We start from the raw sequence: 26,835 nt of genomic DNA, 5'->3' as shown, positions 1-26,835 counted from the left end.
GAACCAATTCGATGGCCTCCTTTGCAACAATCTGTTCTACCAGTTGCATAATGCTTCTTTCTTGGCATGGTCCTGTATTGGGTGACAGTTCCCTCGGGATCGTTGTCAAGGGAGGCCTGTCTCGAAAGGGGATCATATATCCCTTCGTTACCACTGAAAGGGACCATTTTTCTGCCTCTCTCAGAGTCCATTCTTCGGAAAATTTCTGAAGTCTGGCTCCTACCGGTGCTTGAAGGACTGGTGTCTCATTTTGTTTTCTTGATAGGTCTGAATGAAGACCTACCTCTCTTCTGTATTCCTCTCTTCTTAAAGGAGGGTCTGGAAGAGGAGCTCCCTCGAAAGGGCTGTTGAGGAGTACGATTCTCTCTCTTTACAGGAACCGAAGTCCTTGATTTCTTTGCAGATTGGGCCAAGAGATCTTGCGTGGCCTTTTCTGTCAAAGAATGAGATATGTCCTTCACTAGTTGTGCAGGAAACAATTGGTCCGAAAGAGGAGCAAAAAGAAGAGATGACCTCTGAATAGGAGTAACTGCTTTCGTCAGAAAAGAACTAAATAAGACTCTCTTCTTCAGAATTCCAGTTCCAAAAAGCGAGGCCACCTCTCCTGATCCATCTTGAACCGCTTTGTCCATGCAGGACAGTACACTATAAAGGACTTCTGGGCTAAGAGATTCATTCTCTTGAGTCTTCTTGGCCAACACCCCAAGGGACCAGTCTAAGAAGTTAAAAACTTCTAAGTCATTAAACAATCCCTTGAGGAGATGGTCCATCTCAGAAGTCCCCCATGTGATCTTTGCCGATGACAAGGCTTGTCTCCTTGAAGAATCCACCAGATTCGAAAAATCTGCTTCAGCAGTGGTAGGGAGAGCTAGACCCAGTGATTCGCCAATCTCGTACCAGATTCCCTTCTTTCCTGATAGTTTGGAAGGAGGGCAGGCAAAGACTGTCTTCCCCGCCTTCTCCTTGGATTTAAACCAATTTCCTACGAATCGGAGAGCCTTATTCATAGAAATGGTTGACTTCATCTTAATGAAAGATGATGACTTCGAGACCTTAGTACTTGTAAACAAAGACCTCGGAGAAGGAGGAGCAGTGGGGCTTAAAGAGTCCCCAAACTCTTGAAGTAAGAGGGCTGCCAGCGTCTTGTAATCTGACAAGCCTGGAGCTGAGTGATCTTCAGAGTCCGAAACTTCTTCCAAATCCAATTCCATTTCCGAAGGGGATTGTTTATCTTCAATAGGAGATGGGTCTCTTGCAACATCTGCCCCACTCTCGCAAGAACGACGACCGCCTGTGCGGCAACTTGCGTCCCTACGAGAGATAGGTTGATCCTGCAACACGACCTTATCCTTCTCCTGGCAAGAGCGACGGCCGCCTGTGCGGCACCTTTCTCTCCTGTCAAAGGAAGGATGTCCTCTCCTATCGCTTTCCACGGAACCACCCATATCCTGACAAGGGCTATGGCCGCCTGTGCGGCACCTAGAGTCCCTGTCAGGTAAAGGCTTATCCTTCCGAAAGCTAGACAAATCCTCCTGATTTAACTGTCTTTTGGAAGAAGTCCGTACATTCTGGCGCCTGGATGGCGCTTGTGGCTCATTTGGCGATCGTGGCTCATTGCGCCAGGTTGGCGCTTGTGGCTCCTTGCGCCAGACTGGCGCTTCTGGCGCATTGCGCCAGGCTGGCGCTTCTGGCGCATCCGACGCTTCTGGCACTTCTGGCTCTTCTGGCTCATCTAGCGCATCTGGCGCCTTTGGCGCATTGCGCCAGGTTGGCGCTTTTGGCGCATTCTTCATACTCATCCGAGTAGAATTCGCAACTTTTACGTTAGATTCTTCTTTCCTTCCCTTAGTTCTCTTTATCGGAAGGAAAGAGTCCTTTTTTCTGGGAGTCTCCTTCGTAAAAACTCCTACTAAAGCGGAGAGCTGCTCCTGTACATTTAGTAGAATTTTTGCAGCAGCATTCTCTTTTTCCTTTCCCGATTCAGGAGGAGGAGGTCTAGAAGAGGAAGGAGACTCTGATTTGCATTTAGGCATTAATTTGGTTTTCTTCCTTTCGCATGTAGATCCATCGGAGAAAAGCTCATGGCTTGAATTCAAAGTTGGAGCCTTCCAACTCCTTTTTAAGGGGCGTGACAGTTCATCAGAGCTCCAGCCCCTTACAATAGGTGAAAAATCTGAAGACGAAAAACACTGTTTTAGGATGCTTTTTCGATAGCGATCCTTGGCAGTTCGGGTCGTCACAGAATCTGCTGAGGGGACGCCTGATCGGTGGGGATTCTCCATAACCTCCGTAAGGCTTTTGACATTCCTTCTCCTCTGGGCCTGTGAGCTTGGAAGAGGTCTAGGCCTGGGAGCGAGATGAAGCCGATCAGACGCACCCTCCACTGCACTAGGGACACTTAAATCACTATCACTGTGCTTACCTTGTAACGTTAGCATTTGACGTTCCATCCTTTGCAGTGCAGCTTTAAGATCTGCAATTTCCGTTTCTGGATTTGCAGTCTTAGTACAAGAGGAAGAAGATACAGGTTTTGGGTTAGGTGTTAATTTAATTGACTCGTTAGAACGAGACCTACTTACGCTTCTGGAGGAAGCCTTCCTAGCCCTATCCATATCCAATTTCCTTAAATAGGAATTTAAATTCTTCCATTCTTCCTCATTCAAACCTACACATTCATCACAGGTGTTAGATATTGAGCATTCATTCATTCTACACCCCTTACAAACTGTGTGAGGATCTACCGAAGCTTTCGGTAGTCTCACCATGCATCCCTCATTTACACACTGTCTTCTAACCGTAAAGCTAGAATCTGACATTGTGAGAAAAATCCAAAAACCAAGTCCAAATAACAGTCCACGAAAGAGTATGCCAAATCAAAGATCCAATACGTCACCAAAATAACCGGCTTAGAAGATCAATAGCGATGAAAAAACACGAAAATCAAATCAGGAGTAACAACAACAATGTTGCTGTCACGGCCGATAGAGAAAATCTGTCTTAGAAAACGGGAATGATTCCTATTCCCGCCACCAGCGGCGGGGCGGTAGATCACCTGACCTACCTGTAGAGTGTGCCGAGAAATTCGAATTTCTATCGGGGACGACGGAGTCTATAGCTAAGTATATATCTGACAGGTAAGTTGAATGCATAAAAACAGACAGTAACATTCTAGATACATGAGACATGATAAAAAAAATGAATAATCGGCACTTATCCACAAAATAGCTGAGGTAGCATAAAAGATAGTAATCATAATACTGATAATAACAGTAATAATATTGGTGAGAAAAAAAATGCATTTGAGAGTTATAACAGCTAGTGCACAGATTATATAACTTAAATTTCAACTAGAGGCCTTAGGTGGTTACAGTAGTCAGGTCCAGAGGGCTAAATATGAAAACTGAATGTAAAAAAAATCAACTTGATAGTATTCACAGTAATAATGAAAAAGTAAAATATCAGCAATAAAAATAATACAACTTGCCAATACAGAGATTAAGTCCTATAGGGGACAAATGCCTCATTTTCCCATCTTTCCCACAGTTTAGATCATCTTTCTTCACTCCTTAGGATGCTTTGTATGAGCGAGTTGCTGCTGTTTCTCACTTGGTTTACCAGACTGGACATTGTTCGCTTTACAATGATTTTTAAATTGTTCAGGTGGTTTTCTATGAAAATCTGTGGCGGAGTGGTAGCGGGGAGTGTTTGTGAGGGGTCTCAAAATGCCATATTGTGCACAACAGTGATACAAACCCACTTTTTGTGATAGCCTTTATAGCCGCCTCTCTACTTGTGTTAAGGGTTGGCGGCAAAGGTATGCCAACATATTATTTACATTCTTTCGCCCTTTAACGTGAAGACGAGACATGTATTTAACATGAGTGATATTGATCCTGTAACGAGACGTATTCATCCAAAAATTACCCTTACGCTTGGGAATTACCGAGGGGAACTTCAAGGTTTGTCCTTGTTTTGTTTTCATGGTAATTTCTCCTTCATCCTTTCACTTACTATCGGACAAACGTAGAAGATGGGGCGTGGGATGCTGATGTTTGGGGGATCTCCTCTCACTTTGGAGGGCGGTGCCCTTGGATGCGAGAGGAGTATCCTTATTACTTTAATCATTTTTTCCTTATTTTACAGACTTACAGTGGTGATTGTGTTTACAGCAGTATTGGTTGGATAGGTCTTCGTATCGGTTATCCTAACCTTGTAATCATACCTGTGACTCGTAGCATGTTATGATACCGATCGTAGAGTGTGTGTACTGATCCCCAGCTGATGATCATTATTCATTTACCACTACTACCCTGGAGATACATCACTGGACGAGGTCAGGCAGAATTTGGAGGAATCGAAGAGGAAGAGAGATCGTCAAGTGTCGTCATCCTCTTCTTCAAGATTTTTTTTTTTTCATGTCTCCACCCCTTCGACTTCTAAGGCTTTGCCGTAGAAGAGAAAGTGGTCTCTCCCACTAAGAAGTCTCGTCACGGGACTTCTAAGGGTCTGTCTCACTCCAGTGGGACAGGTGGGTCTTCCGCTGGCCCTCCCATTCCTCCGGTAACAGGGCCCTTCTCTCCTTCCTCAGGGAAGAAGACGGGGACCATCGAGGTACCAGCCACCACTGGTACCTCCTCTCCCGGCTCTAGAGGTTCCACCTCCAGACCGGCGATCACTCTCGCAGCAATCATCCGGTACCCAGGGTTAACGTGACAGTCCCGCGGGACCGTGCACGCAGAGGCCAGTGGAGGCTGGCCCTCCAGGCCTCATGAGAGGTTTTGGCCTCGACGAGGACTTGGAAGAGTTGGAGGATGGTATCGCCTGTCTCCTGTCAGGTGCACACTCAGCCCCACCCAGAAGACGGTCACGTTCACATGACCAACCAGTCTCAGTGGTGGCAGACGCTTCGCCTGCCAGGCAAGAGTTTCGTAACCTTCCTCGAGGAAGCGTTTTCTCCACTGCTGGTCCCGCAGGTCCCTCCGGACAGGCGCAGTTGGGCCGTGTTACTACCGCAACTGCCCCAACTCCGTCCTGGATGGAGGACCTGTCAGTTGTCCTGAGGAAGCTGGCGAAGAGGAAGTCCAGGAAGAAGAGGAAGGTGTCGTTGTCGTCTTCGTTGCCATCTTCTGCCACCTCTTCGCCTTCGACTTCCAAGGCACCCCAGCCGAGGAAGAAGAAGGTGGCCTCGCCTCCACCTAAGAAGTCTTGCACAGAGACTTCTAAGGGTTTGTCTCGATCCAGTGAGACAGGTGGGTCTTCCGCTGGTCCTCCCGTTCCTCCGGCAACGGGTCCTGTCTCTCCTTCCCCAGGGAAGAGGTAGACGGGGACCATAGGGGTACAAGCTACCGCTGGTACCTCTGCTCCTGGCTCCAGAGGTTCCACCTCCGGACCAGGAACCGTCTTGGCTGCTCGCTTGCGAGCATCACCAAGTGTACGGTCGTGCAGCCAAGGTCCAGACTGCTGAGTGCGCTGACTGTGTCAGGACCCAGGCATGGAGCGGAAGGATCGTGAGAGTCGCTCAGGTGACTCTTGCCAGACTGGCGATCATCCGGTATCCAGGGTTGACGTGATGTTACCACCAGACCATTCATGTAGCAAGGCTGAGAAGAGGTCCCTCCGGTTACCGGGTCCAGCCTTGGCTGGACCTGGTACCATGGTGCGTCGAGAGGACGGTGCTCGCTCTCACCGCGTTAGTGGACACTACCAGTCACCCGGCTGTCGCTCCCACCGGGACCAGATGGCTCAAACGACTGGTAGCAGCTCCCGACACACGAGACCGACACTACCGTCCTCAGTCCAGCACTTCTCCGCAAGGAGACCGCTGGTCCAGCCCTGCAGCTTGATCACCACCGTGAGTTGGCGATCACCTGCAGTCCTCCCAGCCTACCGGTTCTGCTGGTAGGCAAGGTAGGAGTGCTCGTAGCAGCTCCCATGACGCAGGAGACCGACACTACTGTCCTTGGTCCAGAGCTTCTCCGCAAGGAGACTGCTGGTCCAGACCTGCAGCTCGTTCGCCACCATGGATTGGTGATCGCCTGCAGTCCTCCCAGCCTACTGGTTCTTCTGGTAGGCAGGGTAGGAGCGCTCATAGCAGCTCCCATGACACACGAGACCGACGCTCCGTCCTTGGTCCAGTTCTTCTCCGCAAGGAGACCGCTGGTCCAGACCTGCAGCTCGATCACCACCATGGGTTGGCGATCGCTTGCAGTCCTCCCAGCCTACTGGTTCTGCTAGTAGGCAGGGTAGGAGCATCAGGTCTCCCTCACGTGTCCCTTCAACCTCCTTGGGTTACACCGGGATGAAAGAGGCGAACAGGAGGGACCGTGGTGAATGCACTTCTTACGGTCCGGCCACGAGCTTGGTTCGGTCTTGGAACCAAACAGATCTTATGCTCAAGTGGTTGGAGATCGTGGGGGCTGGCGAGGACATGACAGTTCCTAGACTTACGGAGTGACCATCACCGCGTTCACGTGACGGTCCCGCTGGACCGCGCATGCAGAGACCTGTGTGGGCTCCACCTTCGGTCCTCTTGAGAGCTTTCAGCCTCGACGAGGACTGGGACGCATCGGAGGACGGTATCAGCTCTCTCCTGTCAGGTGCACGCTCAACCCCACCCAGATGACAGTCACGGTGGCGGCAGACGTTTCGCCTACAGTATGACTTCATAACCCTCCTCGGGAAAACGTTTTCTCCAGACGGTAGCGTTTTCCTAGACTCGGAGCAGCCATTACCGCAGGTTGTTGGCTGCCCGTAACTGGCTTCTCCGACTGCTAGTTCTGCTGGCAGGGCGAGCAAGAGCGTCCAACCTTCCTCCCCCAATCCCTCTCTTCCTATGACTGCAACAGGAATGGGAGGGATCCTGCAGTGCGTTCTCTGTAGGATTCCACGTCGGGGACTGCGTTCCTGGAGGGACCTTCGGGTCCTACTGGACGTAAGTCCCTGTCGTTGAGGAAGGATCTTGCCCATTCCTCCTCGATTTCTATGGGAATCGGGAGGACCACCACCCAATGATCGTCTGACGAAATTCGGGGAGGTTTCGCCGACCGCTTAAAATTCTTCGGAGTTTCTAGCACTCTCCGAGTGTTAGACCACGGCCCAGAGTGGGCGAGATGAGAATTCCTGACAACTGTTACTACGATAATCAGGAATCTTGCCGAATGCTCGAATTCCTGGAATTTCTAGCGTTCGAAGGAAGTACTGCTGCTGAAGGAAGAATATCTCGGGAGGGGCTCAGCCTGGATGGACCTGACGGTCTGTCACCTCACCCGCCGCATAGAGAAGAATGGGCAATAACAGTCAATACTTTTCTTTTTTTTCCTTTACTTCTTGGTCATACCAGAATGAAACAAGGAAATAAGAGGAATTCGGTGGAGTTTACTCCTCAGATTTCAAACCCGAGAGACTATGTTTTTGGTTCAATCCTAGGATTTTACCGAACCTACGTCAATCCGTTCAGGATGGATAGCACTGAGAGTTTGAATGCCTCTCCAGTGCTACTGTTTTGGGAACATCCAGTTTGGCTTGAACTAGTCGTCTTCAGTATCCTGTTATCACCGTAGAAGTCTGCCTTCGGGAAAACTTCATCTTCGCTCTCTTCATTAGAGAATGAAGGAGGTCAGCTTCCAGTCCTCATTCTTGTTCCAGCCTATGTACAGGAACCTGCAAATATACTATGTATATTTCTCTCGCGACATGCTTCTGTAATCAGTTGAATTGTCCGAAGTGTAGGCACATACTGTGACCGAGACGAATAGTATCTTCTTAATTGAACTACAACTCGAGACTCCTTTGCAAGCCTCCCAAGAGTTACCAGTTTTGACTTTGAGATACTAGTGGTATTGTTTACAACAACACCACAGCATTTGCATTCACCGAATTCCATTTTAGTTAAAATGCAAATGATCAAGCGTATTTTCTTGCGCTCGATGGTTCTAGCCTAACACATTCCTTCATGGAATGGATTACTTGGCAACTCAGGATGACAAGTGAGCAAGAGCTAGCAGTGTCCTGGCTACCTGCCAGCCCTGCCTGCCGCAGCCAGTCCTGCTGGCTCTCCGAGATAGTTCGGTCGGGTTTTGTCTCTCCTCCTCTGCGATGATTGACTACCAAATCGAATCTCTGCCCGGCAATCACAGACTTAGGTCTTTACTGCATCTTTTGCCATTGTGAGAATTTTGACAGAGATATCTCACTAGACTTATTATCATCTTTCTGTTTACCTCACAGCAACAGAAGTCTGTAGCCTAGTCTTCTGCTTCATCGCACCTGCTACTGCAATGACGCAGAATGATTTCTTCTGACATCTGAGTTTGTCTTCTAAATACATCTCGTAATTCGTAGGTGTGCAATTATTCTTTGTTCAACCCCTGAATTGTAGATGAATAACAGAAGACTTCGCCTGTTCCCTGTCCTGCCAGTTCTACTTCCAAGTATAGAAATGTTCTCCCTGATCCAGCCCATGAGAAGTGGTTCTTCAATAGTACAATCCCTGTGTTTTCATTACTGAAAGGCACTCCGCTTTCATTGTAAACTCCGACTTCTCACGAACAGCAATGAAATAGCGGTTTAGCGTTTTCAGTCCTCTGCAAAACAACAGGGATTAAAGCCATCTTCACTGGTTGGTGTCATCGACAGGACTTTTTCTACATTCAGAATCTTGAGAGTTAACTTCTCTCGATTCAGATGTGAAGACGTAGGTCCACATTCAACTTAGTCTTTCACTGGCATTTATTATTGTTTCTCCTTAGTTAAAGTTCAACTACTATGAGAACTTCTGTCTTGCCATCAGGGACCTCGGTCTCTAAAAGGCAATTGACTTTTGTCTGATGGGTGCATGCCTTGAGAGAATCATCATCTCATCTCCCAACATCGGTGGCGAACAAGATAGACGATTTGTATGGTTTCTCGGCACAACCCTTCAAAAGGTGAATGTCATGTGACAACGTCTCGGATACATGACTGCTAGCCTCACACTGAGCGCAGTCAGTCGGCAGGTGTTGAAGAGTCCGAGACAGTCTTGAGCTGCGCTGTGGACTTTGTATGGGTTGATCCAGATCAGTCATTACTTTGTCATATTGGTGTGTTCCTGTACCGATAAGGATCGAACCCACCATGAAGTCTCGGTGTCTTTATCCGCTGCGGAATATTACGAGACCGTGAGAGACTTCTCTGCAGTTGGATAGTCCAGTGGATGGGTATTTGTCTTCACTCTGAAGAATATGTTGGACAGGAAAATAGATAAGTTCATTGCGACCATATTTATCTTTCCCTTCGGGCCTGCCCACAGGTCCTTGGAACCTCATTTCCTTAGACAGTTGCATATCGCCTATGGTGTGCTGTTCTAGAGGTAAGAAGGATGCGAGTGATTGGCCTTTCCACCTTCCCCACCTCGTCCTTCCACTATTCTTCCTTCAGGTTGAGGATAGGACTCGAACTTACACTGGCTGGTCGGACGATTGATGCGGTAAGCTTAAACATAAAGCATCCTTTTTATGTTTCTAATCAGAATCATAGAAGCAATTCCGCTCCTTCCTCTAGCAAGGGGAGGAAAGAGACTGGCAATAATGCAAACCCTTCCAAGAACTTTGCATTAATGTCTCCGACTCTAAAAATTCTTCACAGAAGTCTGACTCTTGATCATGCAGCTCCTATACTCCAATCTAGTTGTCAGAGGCAGGGCACTCCTCCTCGCTCTTACGACTAGGTGTGTACAACTCCAGTCAGTTCTAGAGGCTCACTCAGATTCCTCCCACCAATCAGTGAGTCTTCCTTATGTAAAGGACCGAGGGTTTGTATTTCGTGTAGGAATAAATCACAATTTTTGGAAGTAAATTGTATTTTTCCTAACTATACAAACCTGAGGTCCTTTACATACATGCCCACCTCATGCCACCCCTCAATCTGAACCCAGGCCGAAAGGCAAAGTGGAGTGTTTACATCCGGGCAGGCTAGCCTACCCGCCTGCCACACGGCAGTTACTGCCTAACCACCTTGTTCAAGAATTTAACGGCCGTAATTCCAGCTACGCCGAAAGTAATCTCTTATGCAAAGGACCTCAGGTTTGTATAGTTAGGAAAAATACAATTTATTTCCAAAAATTGTAATTTTTCATTTAATCTGCAGAACTTATGAGCAAGTTTGAACTACGCTCTCGCCTGTCTCATTAGCAATGCAGTGTGTCCTTCCCTCGGGCTACCATTTTGCCTCCACAGTAAAAACATTTCTTGTGAGTATATATATAGTTTTAACCAAGTCATTCCATCTAGATATATTAAGAGAATTACCTTGATGAAATCTATAGGCAGCCCTGCCTGAAGCAAGCATAGCAGAGATGACGTTCGAATAGAATTCGTTCAGATCCCTCCTGTGGTGGTCATTTCTACAATTTGTGTTAGTACAAAGTAGGCGTCTGCCAGTTAAACTATTGACCGCAACCTGGTTTCCGCGGTCGCCCTAAAGTATCTGGTTTTCTGTTGGTTTTTAAAATCCCAGTTTACCGCTGGTGGGCGGTCAGTTAGGGTGTTCATGGTAGGGAGGGATAGGGTACTGAATGACACATGTAATGGAATGTGATCGTAGCACATTGCAAGATCGTAGCGAATATTGCAGGTCACAATAGAATCATGAAGTTGCGGAGATGTGATGCAGTGTTCCAGCCAGGAGGTTGTAATTGCGTCCACTCTATTAAGTACATATGAATAGGAGGAGGGAGGGAGGAGCATTACATCGCTAATTTGGAGAGCATGATTTTGACAGAAGCGAGTAAATTCATTATAAAATTGTTTTGTGGGGTGAGAATTAGGTCCCCGTTTATACAAATATGATCAGCAGGAGAATCGTGAATAATACTGTGTAACTCCCCTGGGATCATGCAGTAATGATCAAAATTATTGTTATTTTCCCATGGCATATAAACATTAATTATTAGGATTTTAGAGTTCCCTACTGTCACTTGAAGCCCCAGCAATCTGTCACTCCTGTAGGTCATCACCTTTATCATATTGTCTAACGATTTGTGCCACAGGAAAGAAAGGTCCCTTTTTGGGTGACTAGCTATGATTTGATCTGTAACTTGCATCGATGAAGTCGAGAAGGTTCTGAAGTCATGTATTGAATCACAGATGACAAGGTCATGTGGCCAGAGGAGCGTTTCTTGCAATGCAATGATGCCTTTGAAGTTTTTGCAGAACATGTTTAGGAGAGGAATGTTCCGCTTGAGGCCAAAAATATTCCAAGAGATTAAGTTTAATGTATCCATGGCTACTAACGAAGATGGGAGATAAATGCACTGATCATTTGGGTGGATGGGGGGTTAGCCAGGGGGAGTGGGCAGTTACTCGCTGTGGGCAGTTGGTTGGCACTTGCGGTGGAAATGACCCTGGTTGGGGTGTCAGTAAGTTCCCCTGGGGGTGGTTGGTCCCATATTAGGTTATATCTTGAAACTAATATATCAGGACCGAAATTCTTGCCTTTAAGAACGTAGAGGTGTTGAAATAGGCAGATAATCCTGTAAGCCACTTTATGTTTACTTTTGCATGGGAGTTCGTGAGATATGAGTGGGTCAGAGCCAGTAAGAAACTTGACTCTCTCCACTATGGCATCTAGTGTCAATGATGAGCGCAGATTGTGAATTACTATGTGACATCTCTTCTCAGGTGTCGGGCGAGGTGAAATACAAATGTTGGGTTCCAGTCCAGTGGCCAAACAAGAGGTTCTGCTTGTTTGTATCTGCTAGCCGCCAGACCCCTCATGATCACTCTCATCTGCATCCACGATGGGGGATTGGGGGGAGAGAGATAGGCTGGGGAGAATCACGAGGCACTGGGGAAGAAGAAGTTGAGAGACCAACAGTCCCCTCAGAACGGTCTATAGGTGATGGGGGCACTCCCATGTTGCTGGGAGCCGAGGAAAAACTGGATGCTACATTCAAAGGAGTCTGTCTATCGAATCCTGCACTCCTTTGATCGCATCCCAGATCCGTACAAGATTATTTGTTTCCACAGTTTTAAGACTGTCTAGGGATTCCTGTAGTCCTTTGATCACGTCCCAGATTCCTAAGAATTTATCATTTGTCTCCTCGATTTTTTCCTTGCTTTTTCCAATTGTTTCTGAGAGTGATTCTGTTGTTTGGAAGGCATTTTCTGCCGTGTGGTATACCGCAGGTAGGCTTAGGTCAGCAGGCCCCTTTAGAGGCAGATTGTAAGGGTCATCGGCATAGATTTCCACTGAGCAATTCCTTAGCCACTTAGTGATATGATATTTTCTTGTGAGAGGACAGGTTATTCGTAGATCACTCCTTGAGAATGCTCTCTGGTATCAGATCTTTGCATTTCATATATGCAACGCTAATTTCCTCATCGGAGAAGATATCACTGACAGATTGTATAGCGGACTCGACTTCAGGAATGGTTCGATTGATATTGTATAAAGTAAAGACAATTGTTCGCGAGTACGGAACTTGTGTGTGGGGCACAGGCACTGGTAGGTGCCAGGGTCACTTGCGCAATGGTTGGAGGTTGGTCGGATGACATTTTTGTGGTAAAGGAAGGGCCAAGCACTAACACATACACTGCATTCTTTTACCCATTTCCCAGGACCAATAAGCCTCGAGTAGCTGTGATTTGAAAGATTTCTAAGGCACTGATTGGAGCAGAAAGAATACTAGTAATCTGCAATTGCACAACACTCTCCGGCTTACATGCCGGGTATTACGTGGAGACACTATTAACACATTGCTTACTATAAGAGGTATAATCACCAAGGGCGAAAAACCCTTCTTGTCTGTAAAGAAACACGAGAGAGACCTCCAACACATCTGCCCCCACACACAGAAATACATTCTGAGATGGGGGGAAAGCATTCCCACAAAACTGATATGTATGAGGAAGGCACTCCCAGAAAACTGAGATGGGAGGGAGGCATTCCTACAAAATAATAAGGAAGGAAGTAACTCCCAGTGAATTGGGATATGGAAGAGGCACTCCCAAGGAACTGAGATATGAGGACGAGACACATTGTAAACTGTGGTGAGACAAAGGCATTCCCACAAAACAGATTTGGGTGAAGGCATTCCCATTATAAACTGATGTTGATATTTATGAACACTAGTAATTATAATAGAAAAAATACATTTTATTCAAACTTGTCAGTCATATATATATCTCGATATTCTTGGGTCTTGAATACTCCTAGACTTAACAGTTTTGTTTAAAGGTAAGCAGAATGTAATCCAATGACACATGTGCCACCTGAAACTACAGTTTCCAGTCAAGTCACCTTCTTCACATTTTGTAAAATCATGAAATGAGGCACAGTGATTTGCACGTCAGAGATGATAGAATCTTTGCATGATTGATAATTTTTTTTATAAAAGATGAGTTTTGTGTTATAAAACCTCAGTTTGTCTCCTTACAGCCCATCAATCATAATATGTTTGAGTGACACAGAGCCCTGCATATGCCTGTAAGATACATGAGAGAATTGGGGGGCTTTTTAAATCAGGACCAAGGCTTCAATAATAAATAAAAATAAAAAATAAAAGGAGTTGTTTGCTGTGCAAAGCTCTTGTATCTGGAAGTGTCTTTGGGGATACACAAGCACACCTTAATCATTTGCATGACTCATAATAACCCTAGAGGTCTAACATCTGAGGGTTTACAATGAATGAAAATGAAATGATGAAAATGTGGAAAATGAAGAATAATCATAACATCTTGGCCCTATAGTTATACCTTCCCAGATATGACTACTAGACCCAAATAATACAAATCCAAAAATTCTGTATGATCTCTTTCAACCCGTTGAAAATTTTAAAGAATGCCACCATAGTCTCAGTCCTTGAGATTCTGATGACATGGCCAAACATTTTTGGCATACTTCAACATGTCATTTTGATATTTTCTTTCATTTCAGTTTTCAATGACACACACACACACACACACACACACACACACACACACACACACACACATATATATATATATATATATATATATATATATATATATATATATATATATATATAATATATATATATATATACATTGTTCAAGATATTAAGCCAGAACCAAGGAAAGGAAAGATTTCTTATAACAAGACTCATTCATCCTTGTCTATATAAGTTGCCCCTTTGAACTGAAAGCCTCCGTTCTCTAGACAAACTCTCTTTGCTCCCATTGGCTGTCCTGAATTTACCCCCCACAGGGAAAATCTGGATTTGGGCAGAGCCTACCAGGAAAAATTTTAAAAGGGCAGGGACAACAGCAGTTCGGTCTCAGAAGCTCCTCAGACCTCACCCTGCAGACACCATTTCACCCCTTCTGGCCCCCCTGCCTCCTCTGGGGAAATCCCAAGTATTTTTATACTTCCATAGTGCACAGGAATATCAGCAGATAAGAAAACTACCAAGTCCAGGATTTCCAGGTACTGTGAGAGTAAATTCAAGTTCAGCCAGGGAATTGTTTTGCCTTTTGTCTGTATTTCATTTCCATTCTTCCAAGGCGACTTTCCCCCTCCTTTGCTTAGCTTCTCACTCCCCCAATCTTGGTTCAATGCTGTGATTACTCCCCTTGTGATACTAGTAAACATCACCTAGTTAATTAAAAAATATAATAGTTCCTTCTGTAAACTCCCAGTCATTTCCATTCCCTCTGAGTGGTTTGTAAATTTTTTGATTGAGAGAAAGTAGTGTGTAACGCTCTCCCATGTGTTCCCTCGCCTCAGTTCTCATGCTAGGATGCAATCTCTTTGCAGACAAACACTGTTCCTGATTGTGGGAGAAACTGGGAACCCCTAGGAATAAGTCATGCATTACAATAACCTGTTTGCGCAAAATTCTGAACTCTGTGTCTGGTTGCCCGGCCACGTGTTACCGGTGGATCGACAATCAACCACCTTATTAATTCCTGGACATATGTAAATTAATGTAAATATAATGGATTTAAACTAAAGTCCAGCTTTTGTGTAAATTCCTCCTCTATCAGTAATATTACAATTTTTGGAAGTAAATTGTATTTTTCCTAACCATACAAACCTGAGGTTCTTTACATAAGGAATTACTTACGGCGTAGCTGCAATTACGGCCGTTAAATCTTGAACAAGGTGGTTAGGCAGTAACTACCGTGTGGCAGGCGGGTAGGCTAGCCTGCCCGGATGTAAACACTCCACTTTGCCTTTCAGCCCAGGTTCAGATTGAGGGGTGGCATGAGGTGGGCATGTATGTAAAGGACCTCAGGTTTGTATAGTTAGGAAAAATACAATTTATTCCAAAAATTGTGATTTGTTCCTACACGATATACAAACCCTCGGTCCTTTACATAAGGAAGACTCACTGATTGGTGGGAGGAATCTGAGTGAGCCTCTAGAACTGACTGGAGTTGTACACACCTAGGCTGCTACTCCTGGTCATAAGAGCGAGGAGGAGTGTCCTGCCTCTGACAACTTGATCGGAGTATAGGAGCTGCATGATCAAGAGTTAGACTTCTGGGCCTTTTCGAAATGAGTGAGGAATCGTAACTCATCCGAAAATGGGCTATGAAGAATATTTGGCGTCGGAGACATTAATGCAAAGTTCTGGGAAGGGTTTGCATTATTGTCAGTCTCTTTCCTCCCCTTGTTAGAGGAAGGAGCGGGATTGCTTCTATGATTCTGATAAGAGACATAAAAAGGATGTTTATGTATAAGCTTACCGCATCAATCGTCCGACCAGCCAGTGTAAGTTCGAGTCCTATCCTCAACCTGAAGGAAGAGGAGTGGAAGGACGAGGTGTGGAAGGTGGAGAGAGGCCAGTCACTCTCGCATCCTTCTTACCTCTACAACTGCACACCATAGATGAGATGCAACTTGTCCTCTTGAAGGAGTTGGGTAAGCAAACACATCCTGCAAGCATCCACCACTGGTCCAAGGAAATTAGGCTCCAAGGACCTGTGGGCAGGCCCGAAGGGAAAGATAGATATGGTCGCAATGCCCTTATCCATCTTCCTGTCCAACATATTCTTCGGAGTGATGACAAGTACCCATCCACTGGACTATCCAACTGCAGCGAAGTCTCTCACGGTCTCGTAATATCTGCAGCGGATAGACACCGACACTCCATGCTGGGTGTCGATCCTTATGGGTACAGGAACACACCAATAGGAAAAAGTAATGACTGATCTGGGTCAACCCATACAAAGTCCACAGTGTAGCCTGTGACGGTCTCGGACTCTTCAACAGCTGCCGACCGACTGCGCTCGGTGTGACCATGTGAGGCGAGCAGTCATGTATCCGAGACGTAGTCACATGACACTCGCCTTTTGAAGTGTTATGCCGAGAAACCATATAAATCGTCTATCTAGTTGCCACCAATGTTGAGGGACGAGATGATGATTCTCTCAAGGCATGCGCCCATCAGAGGAAAGTCAATTGCCTTCTAGAGACCGAGGTCCCTGATGGCAAGACAGAAGTTCACATAGTAGTTGAATCTCAACTAAGGAGAAACAATATGTGCCAGTGAAAGACAGGTGAATGTGGACCTACGTCTTCACAGCTGAATCGACAGAAGTTAACTCTCAAGATTCTGAATGTAGAAAAATGATATTGTCATGATACAATAAAGTTTTATACATACTTACCTGACAGATATATACTTAGCTATAGACTCCGTCGTCCCCGACAGAAATTCAAATTTCGCGGCACACGCTACCGGTAGGTCAGGTGATCTACCGCCCTGCCCTGGGTGGCAGGACTAGGAACCATTCCCGTTTTCTAATCAGATTTCTTCTCTTCCACCTGTCTCCTGCGGGGAGGCTGGGTGGGCCATTAATCGTATATATCTGTCAGGTAAGTATGTATAAAACTTTATTGTATCATGACAATATCATTTTTATACATTTAACTTCCCTGCCAGATATATACTTAGCTGATTAGCACCCATTGGTGGTGGGTAAGAGACAGCTAACTACTGAAATAGACAGGTAAACAACATATGTTGTAGGTATTAATAAACCTTGGTTCCTACCTGATTAGGCTGAAGACTTCGTGGCTACTGCCTAGGAGTCTGCTTCGCCTCAAGAGCCTCAGCGAGATATTGATCTATGGCTAAGAGTTCTTGTGGGTCTGCCAATGGGGTCTTATCTACTTACTCGGCAGAGCCTAAAGGCCTTTGTCATTGGGTGCTATTCCACTAACATGACAATACACCTTGTTCAAGGAGCACAACACCGATCCCGATCACCTGATCCTAACATCCATGTTAGTTCTAAGATTGCAAGAAGTTATCCCCGAACTCCTTACAAACAACCAAAAAACTCGAAACATAAATACACATTCATTTATAACAAAACATAAAAAAAAATTTTGTACCCCCCTACTAGCCATACATACCCCTGATCCCCTACCAGCAATGACACCAGTTGCCCGTGCGACATCAGTACGCTTGCTTATAGGAAACCAAGCACATATCTGACAAGAGGGTTTATGTACATTAAAGATAAAATATTTTAAGGATCAGTCTTTGCTCCAAGACCCAGAACTGTATCTGCTGATACAAATGGACCTAGAGAGAAGCACTTCTCATAGGTCACTTTCACATCCTTCAGGTAATGAGACGCAAACACTGAATTGCACCTCCAATATGTAGTCTCAATGATATTCCTGAGAGACATATTCTTTTGAAACGCCAGGGACGTTGCTACTGCCCTCACCTCATGAGTCTTAACCTTTAGAAGACCGAAGGATTCATCCGGGCAGTTCTTGTGTGCATCAGAAATCACGCTTCTCACAAAGAAGGCCAAGGCGTTTTTAGACATGAGTCTTTTGGGGTTCTTCACAGCACACCAAAGACCTTGTTGACATCCTCCCATCTGTTTCTTTCTCTCTAAATAAAATTTAAGAGCTCTCACTGGACAGAGAGACCTCTCTGTCTCTGCCTACGAGGTTAGATAGGCCTTTTACCTCAAAAGCTTCTGGGCCAAGGTTTTGATGGGTTCTCGTTTTTCGCCAGAAACAATGTCTGGAACGAACAGATAGCCGCATCTCCTTTGAATCCCACTGTGGAGTCCAGAGCGTGCAATTCGCTCGTCCTCTTGGCCGTCGCGAGAGACAACAGGAATAAACATTTCCTAGTGACGTCGCGGAAGGAAGCCAGATGTAGAGGCTCGAATTTATCTGAGGCAAGGAATTTCAGGACCACATCCAGATTCCAACTAGGTGTTCTAGGAGATGCTGATTTTGAAGTTTCAAAGGACCGAATCAAATCATGTAGATCCTTGTTCTCTGCAATCTCTAGCCCTCGATTCCTGAATACTGAAGACAGCATACTTCTGTATCCTTTGATTGTAGACACAGAAAGGTGCGATTCCTCTCTCAGAAAAAGGAGGAAATCGGCAATGTTAACTATAGAGGTACTGGAGGAGGACAGCTTCTTACTCTTACACCACCTCCTAAAGACTTCCCACTTCGATTGGTATACTCTTCTCGTTGAAGATCTGCGGGCTCGAGCGATAGCGCCTGCAGCCTTGCGAGAAAAACCACTCGCTCTGACAAGTCTTTCGATAGTTGAAAGGCAGTCAGAGCGAGACCGGGGAGGTTGTGATGAAACCTCTCGAAGTGGGGTTGTCTGAGTAGATCTGCTCTGCTTGGCAGAGATCTGGGGAAGTCCACTATCCACTCCAGTACCTCCGTGAACCATTCTTGGGCTGGCCAAAATGGGGCTATGAGGGTCAACTTCGTGCCCTTTGAAGCTACGAATTTCCTGAGTACTTCCCCCAGGATCTTGAACGGGGGAAAGGCATAGGCGTCTAGGCCCGACCAATCCAGGAGAAATGCGTCTATTGCAAAGGCTCTTGGATCCTCCACTAGAGAGCAAAAGATCTCTACTCTTTTGGAGAGGAACGTAGCAAACAGGTCTATGTGAGGCCTCCCCCACAGGGACCACAGATTTCGGCACACTTCTGTGTGTAGAGTCCACTCTGTGGGAAGGACCTGATTCCTCCTGCTTAGTCTGTCCGCTCTCACATTCCTTATCCCTTGCACAAATCTTGTGAGGAGAGTTATTCCTCTTTCCTCTGTCCAGGTTAACAGGTCCTTTGTTAGTTGATAGAGGGAGAAAGAATGAGTCCCTCCTTGCTTGCGTATGTAAGCCAGAGCCGTGGTGTTGTCCGAGTTTATCTGAATCATCCCGCCTCTGACTATCTCCTCGAAGAATCTTAAGGCCAGGTGTATGGCTACTAGCTCTTTGCAATTGATGTGCCAGGACACCTGTTCCTTTGTCCAGGTGCCTGACACCTCCCTTGCTCCTAGCGTCGCTCCCCATCCCGACTCCGAAGCGTCGGAAAATAACACTTGGCTGGGGTTCTGCAGGGCAAGTGACACGCCTTCGTTCTTCTGTAGAGGAAGGATCCACCACTTTAAGTGATTTTTTATCTCTTGTGGAATCGGGAAAGTGTCTGAGAGTTGTCCCGTCTTCCAACTCCACACCTCTTTCAGGAAAAACTGAAGAGGGCGAAGGTGAAGCCTCCCCAGAGAGAAGAACTTTTCTAGCGAGGACAGAGTCCCTAAAAGGCTCAGATAATCCCTCGCTGACTGCTCTCTCTCTCTAAGAAGTCGAGATTCTTGACAAACCTCGAGTGATTCTCTCTCGCGAAGGAAATACCCGAAAACCCCGAGAATCCATCTGAAACCCCAGATAGACCAAGTTCTGGCTGGGGATCAGTTGCAACTTCTCGAGGTTCACGAGTAATCCCAGAGATTCTACCATATTTCTTGTTATCAATAGGTCCTCCAAGCACTGATTCTCTGACTTGGCCCTGATCAGCCAGTCGTCTAAGTAGAGGGAGATGTTTATTCCCTCTAGGTGAAGCCATCTCGCTACATTCGCCATCAGGTTGGTGAAGACCTGTGGAGCTGTAGACAGGCCGAAACACAGAGCCCTGAACTGAAAAATCTTGCCTCCTATCATGAATCGAAGATATTTCTTTGACGAGTGGTGAACGGGAACGTGGAAATATGCATCTTGCAAGTCCAGAGAGACCATCCAATCTCCTGGACGAAGTGCTGACATTACTAAGGCGGACGTTTCCATACGGAACTTCTTTTTCTGAACAAAGCGGTTCAGAGCGCTTACGTCCAGTACTGGTCTCCACCCCCCCGATGCCTTTGGTACTAGAAATAGGCGATTGTAAAATCCCAGGGAGAGTGGATCCTGTACAAGTTCGATGGCCTCCTTTTCCCACATTTGCTCCACCATTTGAAGGAGAGTATTTCTCACTACAGGGTCTCTGTACCTCGCTGACAGTTCCCGAAGAGTAGAGGTTAGGGGAGGACTGTCTTCGAAGGGGATTACGTATCCTTTCTTTAGGACTGAAACTGACCAAGAGTCGGCTCCCCTTTTTGCCCAGGCTCCTGCAAAGTTCAGGAGTCTGGCGCCTACTGGTGCTTGGAGGATCATCAAGTCACTTTCCTTTCTTGAATGGCCTGAAGGAAGACCTTCCTCTCTTATCAGAGCTCTTCTTTCTGGAAGGGGGACGAGCCGTTGCACCTCCACGAAAGGGCTGCTGAGGAGGACGAGAGTCCTTTTTACTCATCGACACTACAGGGCGACTCTTCTTAGAAGTTTGCACAAGGAGGTCTTGTGTCGCCTTCTCAGTTAGCGAGCGAGATATATCTCTCACCAGCTGAGAAGGAAACAAATGGTCTGACAGAGGGGCGAATAATAACGCTGTCCTCTGGCTCGGAGAAACAGCTTTGGATAAAAGGGATCCATAAACTGATCTCTTTTTTAGAAGACCAGCTCCAAATAGGGAAGCAACTTCTCCCGAACCGTCTTGTACCGCCTTGTCCATGCAAGACAGGACGCTATGGAGAATTTCTGGGTTTTTAAGAAATTCCGGGTCCTTAGACTTATTAGCCAGAACTCCGAGAGACCAATCCAGAAAATTGAACACTTCTAAAGTGATGAAAAGTCCTTTAAGAAAGTGGTTCAATTCTGAAATGCTCCACGTAGATCTGACCGAGACTAAAGAGTGTCGTCTGGAGGCATCAACTAGATTAGCAAAGTCAGCGTCTGCCGATGCAGGAAGAGAAAGACCCATAGTCTCTCCTGTCCCGTACCAAATACCTCTCTTTCCAAGGAGTTTGGAAGGAGGCATGCAGAATACTGTTTTGCCCAACTCTTTCTTAGTGCCCATCCAAGAATCCAAAGATTGGAGGGCCTTTTTCATTGAAATCGCTGGTTTCATTTTTAGGAAGGCCGAGGATTTCACAGTAGTCGTACTAGAAAAGAGAGAACGAGGAGAAGGAGGAGCGGCTGGACTAAGAGAGTCTCCAAACTCTTGCAGTAACAAGGAGGCTAAAGTCTTGTAATTCGAGAGTCCCTCATTTGTAGGAAGCTCGTCAATTCAAGCCACAACATCATCCAACCCCGATCGCCGAAGAAGGAGAAAGTTTTCGTTTGGAGGAAGAGTCTTTCCAAGACCTCCTACGATCTGAAGGAGAGGAGCTTCTGTCTGGAGAAGAGTCATCGATTCCAGAAATGAGTCTATTCGGATCTTGCCTCATGGAAGAATTTCGACTCCTGCCTCCTGGCTCTTGACTTCTGACTCCTGCCTCCTGGCTCCTGACTCCTGATTCCTGCCTCCTGACTCCTGCCTCCTGCCTCCTGCCTCCTGCCTCCTGACTCATTGAATCCGGCTCCTGCCTCCGGGCCACTGCTCCTGCCTGGGTGACTCCTCACTCCGGCCTGGCTTGGCTCCTGCCTCCTTTACTCCTTCCATGGGTGACTCGGTCACTCCTGCTGGTGCAGACGCCTGATCGGCTCCTCGCAAACTGATAGGAGTCTTGCGCTTGGATGACTTCCTTACGTTTGGTTGACTCCTCGTTCTTGCTAGGAGCCTCACTTCTAGTAGGAGCGTCGATCCTGGCGCAGGTACCTCCACACGTCTGGAGGACCTCTTGATGGGAAGGGAAGTGTCTTTCCTTCGAGGAGGCTCCTTTGAAAGCACTCCTACCAAAGACGATAATCTTGTTCCTGCATGGAGACTAGAAATCTTTTAGTAACCTCCTCTTTATCCTCTTCGGGAGGAAGAGAAGGAGGAGGGGAGGAGTCCATGGGCTCCACCTCCTGACTCCTTCTAACTACGGGTGATAATATGGCTCTTTTTGCCCTCTTAATCTCCAAAATTTGAATTTCTGTCGGGGACGACGTAGTCTATAGCTAAGTATATATCTGGCAGGGAAGTTAACCCTCTTACGCCGGAGCCCTAAAAATCAAAACGTCTCCCATATGCCGGGCCTGGTTTGGAGTGAGCGCGGAAGTGGGAAAAAATAATTTTTTCAAAAAAATTACAGCGCGCGTACTTTTGAAGATTAAGAGTTCATTTTTGGCTCCTTTTTTTGTCATTGCCTGAAGTTTAGATAATGCAACCAGCAGAAATGAAAAATAATATCATTATCATATGTAAATAATGCGATATATGGTAGCGAAAAAAAAAAACAAAAAAAAAAAAATTCATACATAATTGTATTCAAATCACGCTGTGCAGAAAACGGTCAAAGCTAACCAGTTACTTTTTTTTTGCGTTGTATTGTACACTAAATTTCAATAATTTTGATATATAATACATTGTAAAAAACAATAAAAGCAACACCGGAAAAATATTAACACAAAATCATGTACGAATTCGTAACGCGCGGACGCAAAAAAATATTTTTTTCAAAAATTCACCGTAATTCTAAATAATGTTCTAGAGACTTCCAATTTGTTTCAAAATTAAGACAAATGATTGAATATTACGATACTGTAAGAGTTTTAGATTAGAATTGCAGATTTCGACCATTTCGGACGAGTTAAATTTGACCGAATGTCGAAATTTTAATTATATATATTTTTTCATATGCACATATTTCGAAGATGGGAAAAAGCTACAACCTTCAATTTTTTTTTATTGTATTCTTCATGAATTTGCGCCCACATTTTGATATATGAAACTCTATAAAAAGGCTAATATGAAAAGGAGCAAATATTAGGATAAGCCATGTACGTATTTTTCGGAGACTTGCGGCCGCGAATCGGCGCGCGGAGTGAATAAATATTTTCATTTTTTCAAAAAAATTCACCATAAATCACAATATTGTTTTTAGAGACTTCAAATTTGTTTCAAAATGAAGAAAAATTACGGAATATTTCTAGGCCGTAAGAGTTTTAGCTTACAATTGCGTTTTTTCAACTATTTCGGTAGAGTCAAATTTGAGCGAACGTGGTTTTTTTTCTATTTATCGTGATTTATATGCAAATATTTCGAAAAAAGAGAAAAGCTACAACCTTAAATCATTTTTAGTTGTATTCTACATGAAATTGCGCACATTTTCATATATAAAACTTTATGTAACAGCTAATTTTAAATGGTGCAAACATTTCGACAATTGCACAAAAAATTCTGATTTTTTCGGAAGAGTTACCGCGCGAACGTAATTTTTTTTTTTTCATAAATTCACCATAAATCGAAATATTGTGCTAGAGACTTCCAAGTAATTGCAAAATGAAGGTAAATTATTGAATATTACTAGAATATAAGAGTTTTAGCTTACAATTGCGATTTTTCGACCATTTCGGTAGAGTCAAAGCTGACCGAAAGTTGAAATTTTTTGTTTCACTTAACGTTATTTATATGAAAATATTTCAAACTGATAAAAGCTACAACCATGTGTTTTTTTTAGTTGTATTGTGCATGAAATTGCGCACATTTCCATATATAAAACTTTATGTAACGGCAAATTTAAAAGGGTGCAAACGTTAGGACAATCGCACGAAAAAATTTATCGGAAGAGTTATCGCACGAACGTAAGGAAAAAGTTTTTTCATAAATTCACCATAAATCGAAATATTGTGCTAGAGACGTCCAATTTGTTGCAAAATGAAGGCAAATGATTGAATATTACTATAATATAAGAATTTTAGCTTACAATTGCGTTTCTCGACCATTTCTGTAGAGTCAAAGTTGACCGAAGGTTGAAATTTTTGCACTTATCGTTATTTATATGAAAATATTTCAAAATTGATAAAAGCTACAATCATGAGTATTTTTTAGTTGTATTGTGCATGAAATTGCGCACATTTTCATATATAATACTTCATGTAAAGGATAATTTAAAATGGTGCAATAATTATGTCAAAGTGACGAAATAATTTCCGAGATGTGTCACTGATACTTTTTAGTGCGATAAGAAAGAAATTCGCGCTTGCGCGCCTGCGTAGCGATTGTAAACAAAACAACACCTTGATCCGTGAACTCCCAGCATCCCCCAAGGCGCGTGATACAAAAGTTTTCGGCTGGTAGGCCTATAAGTATTTTTCCGTCGCGAATTTTTAAAAAAACTTTTTTTGAGCCGACGTATGATACGTCCAATCGGCATAACGGGAGACATTTTGACTCGACGTTTAATACGTCCACAATCGGCGTAAGGGGTTAAATGTATAAAAAGTCCTGTTGATGACACCAACCAGTGAAGACGGCTTTAATCCCTGTTGTTTTACAGAGGACTGAAAACGCTAAACTGCTACTTCATTGCTGTTCGGTGAGAAGTCGGAGTTGCAATGAAAGCGGAGCGCTTTTCAGTAATGAAAACACAGGGAATGTACTGCCTGAAGAACCGCTTCTCATGGGCTGGATCAGGGAGGACATTTCTATACTTGGAAGTAGAGCTGGCAGGGCGGGGAACAGGCGAGGTCTTCCGTTATTCATTTACAATACAGGGTGAACAAAGAATAATTGCACACCTACGAATTACGAAATGTATTAGAAGACAAACTCAGATGTCTGAAGAAATCATTCTGTGTCATCGCAGCGGCAGGTGTAATGAAGCAGAAGACTAGGCTACAGACTTCTGTTACCCGAGTCTAGTGAGATATCTCTGTCTGAAAATTCTTGCAACGGCAAAGACGATGCAATAGAGATGGTCATACATTTATGCGAGAATTCCAACCAACCAGAGAATTAAGTCTGTGATTGCCGGGCAGAGATTCAATTCGGTAGTCAATCATCGCAGAGGACGAGAGACAATAGCCGACTGAACTATTTCGGAGAGCCAGATGGTACTGGGCTGTGGCAGGCTGGGCTGGCAGGCAGCCCGTACACCGCTAGTTCTCGTTCACTTGTCATCCTGAGTTGCCAAGTAATCCATTCCAAGAAGGAATGCGTTCGGCTAGGTCTAGAACCATTGAGCGCAAGAAAATACGCTCAAGCATTTGCATTTTAACCGCGACGGATTTCATTGAATGCAAATGCTGCTTGCAAGGCAGTCCCGAGTTGTAGTTCAATTAAGAAGAAACTATTCGTCTCGGTCACAACCCGTAGAGTTAACTACAGTATGTGCCTATGCCTCGGACAATTCAACTGCTAACAGAAGCATGTCGTGAGGGAAATATACGTAGTATATTTGTAGGTTCCTGTACATAGACCTCCAGCCTAAATTCTCTTCCATTCGAGGAACAAGAATAAGGACAGGAAGCCGACCTCCTTCATTCTCTAATGAAGAGAGCGAAGGTGAAGTTTTCCCAAAGGAAAACTTCTATGGTGATAACAGGATACTGAAGACGATTAGTTCAAGCCGAACTGGATGTTCCAACCCGTTCTTCTCTATCGCAGGGTTGGCTGCCTACTGAGGCGACGGACCGTCAGGTCCATCCAGGCTGAGCCCCTCCCGAGATATTCTTCCTTCAGCAGCAGTACTTCCTTCGAACGCTAGAAATTCCGGGAATTCGAGCATTCGGCGAGATTCCTGATTATCGTAGTAACAATAATCTGGGATTCTCGTCTCGCCCACTCTGGGCTGTGGTTTCGCCCAAGTGTTTGCCGATCGTAGAAGACCAAAACACTCGGAGGGTGCTAGAGACTGAAGAATTTTAAGCGGTCGGCGAAACCCCCCCGAATTTCATCAGACGATCATCGGGTGGTGGTCCTCCTGATTCCCATAGAAATCGAGGAATGGGCAAGATCCTTCCTCAACGACGGGGACTTACGTCCGGTAGGACCCGAAGGTCTCTCCAGGAACGCAATCCCCAACGTGGAATCCTACGGAGAACGCTCTGCAGGATCCTTCCCCTTCCCGTCGCAGCCATAGGAAGAGAGGGAATGGGGGAGAAAGATGGACGCTCTCGCTCGCCTTGCCAGCGGAACTAGCAGTCGGAGAAGCGAGTTACAACCTGCGGTGATGGCCGCTCTGAGTCTAGGAAAACGTTATTGTACGGAGAAAACGTTTTCCCAATGAGGGTTACGAAACTAGTACTGTAGGCGAAACGTCTGCTGCCACCGTGACCGTCGTCTGGGTGGGGCTGAGTGTGCACCAGACAGGAGAGAGCCGATACCATTGAAGTTCCCTTCGGTAATTCCCAAGTGTAAGCGTAGTTTTCGGATGAATACATGTCTCGTTACAGGATCAATATCACTCACATTAAATACATGTCTCATCCTCACATTAAATACATATCTCGTCCTCACGTTAAAGAGCGAAAGAATGTAAATAATATGTTGGCATACCTTTGCCACTGACTCTTAACACGAGCAGAGAGACGGCTATAAAGGCTATCACAAAAAGTGGGTTTGTATATTAACTGAAAAACAAGGACAAATCTTTATTTAATATTAATATCAAACACTGTATATACATATTTATTTAAAAAACAAAAATAAACCAAAAAGATCCCACCAGGAAAAAAGATCAACGACCAGTCAGCCAGAGCTCACAAACACACGTCTTCATCGGAAGACAGCCGAAAGCAAAGTGGAGTGTATACATCCAGGCAGGATAGCCTACCCGCCTGCCACACGGTAGTTACTGCGTAACCACCTTGTTCAAGATTTA

At 45.2% G+C, this 26,835-nt stretch overlaps 1 long non-coding RNA gene across 2 annotated transcripts in view; it reads right to left on the bottom strand.

Moving 5' to 3' along the window:
• The window catches only part of LOC135199550 (uncharacterized), a 355,175-nt gene that overhangs the window by 297,258 nt on the left and 31,082 nt on the right, over positions 1-26,835 (bottom strand). The window lies entirely within an intron of this gene.

This window comes from Macrobrachium nipponense, chromosome 23, assembly GCF_015104395.2.
Source record: "Macrobrachium nipponense isolate FS-2020 chromosome 23, ASM1510439v2, whole genome shotgun sequence".
Taxonomy (NCBI): domain Eukaryota; kingdom Metazoa; phylum Arthropoda; class Malacostraca; order Decapoda; family Palaemonidae; genus Macrobrachium; species Macrobrachium nipponense.
This window is presented reverse-complemented; position numbering and strand designations above follow the sequence as displayed.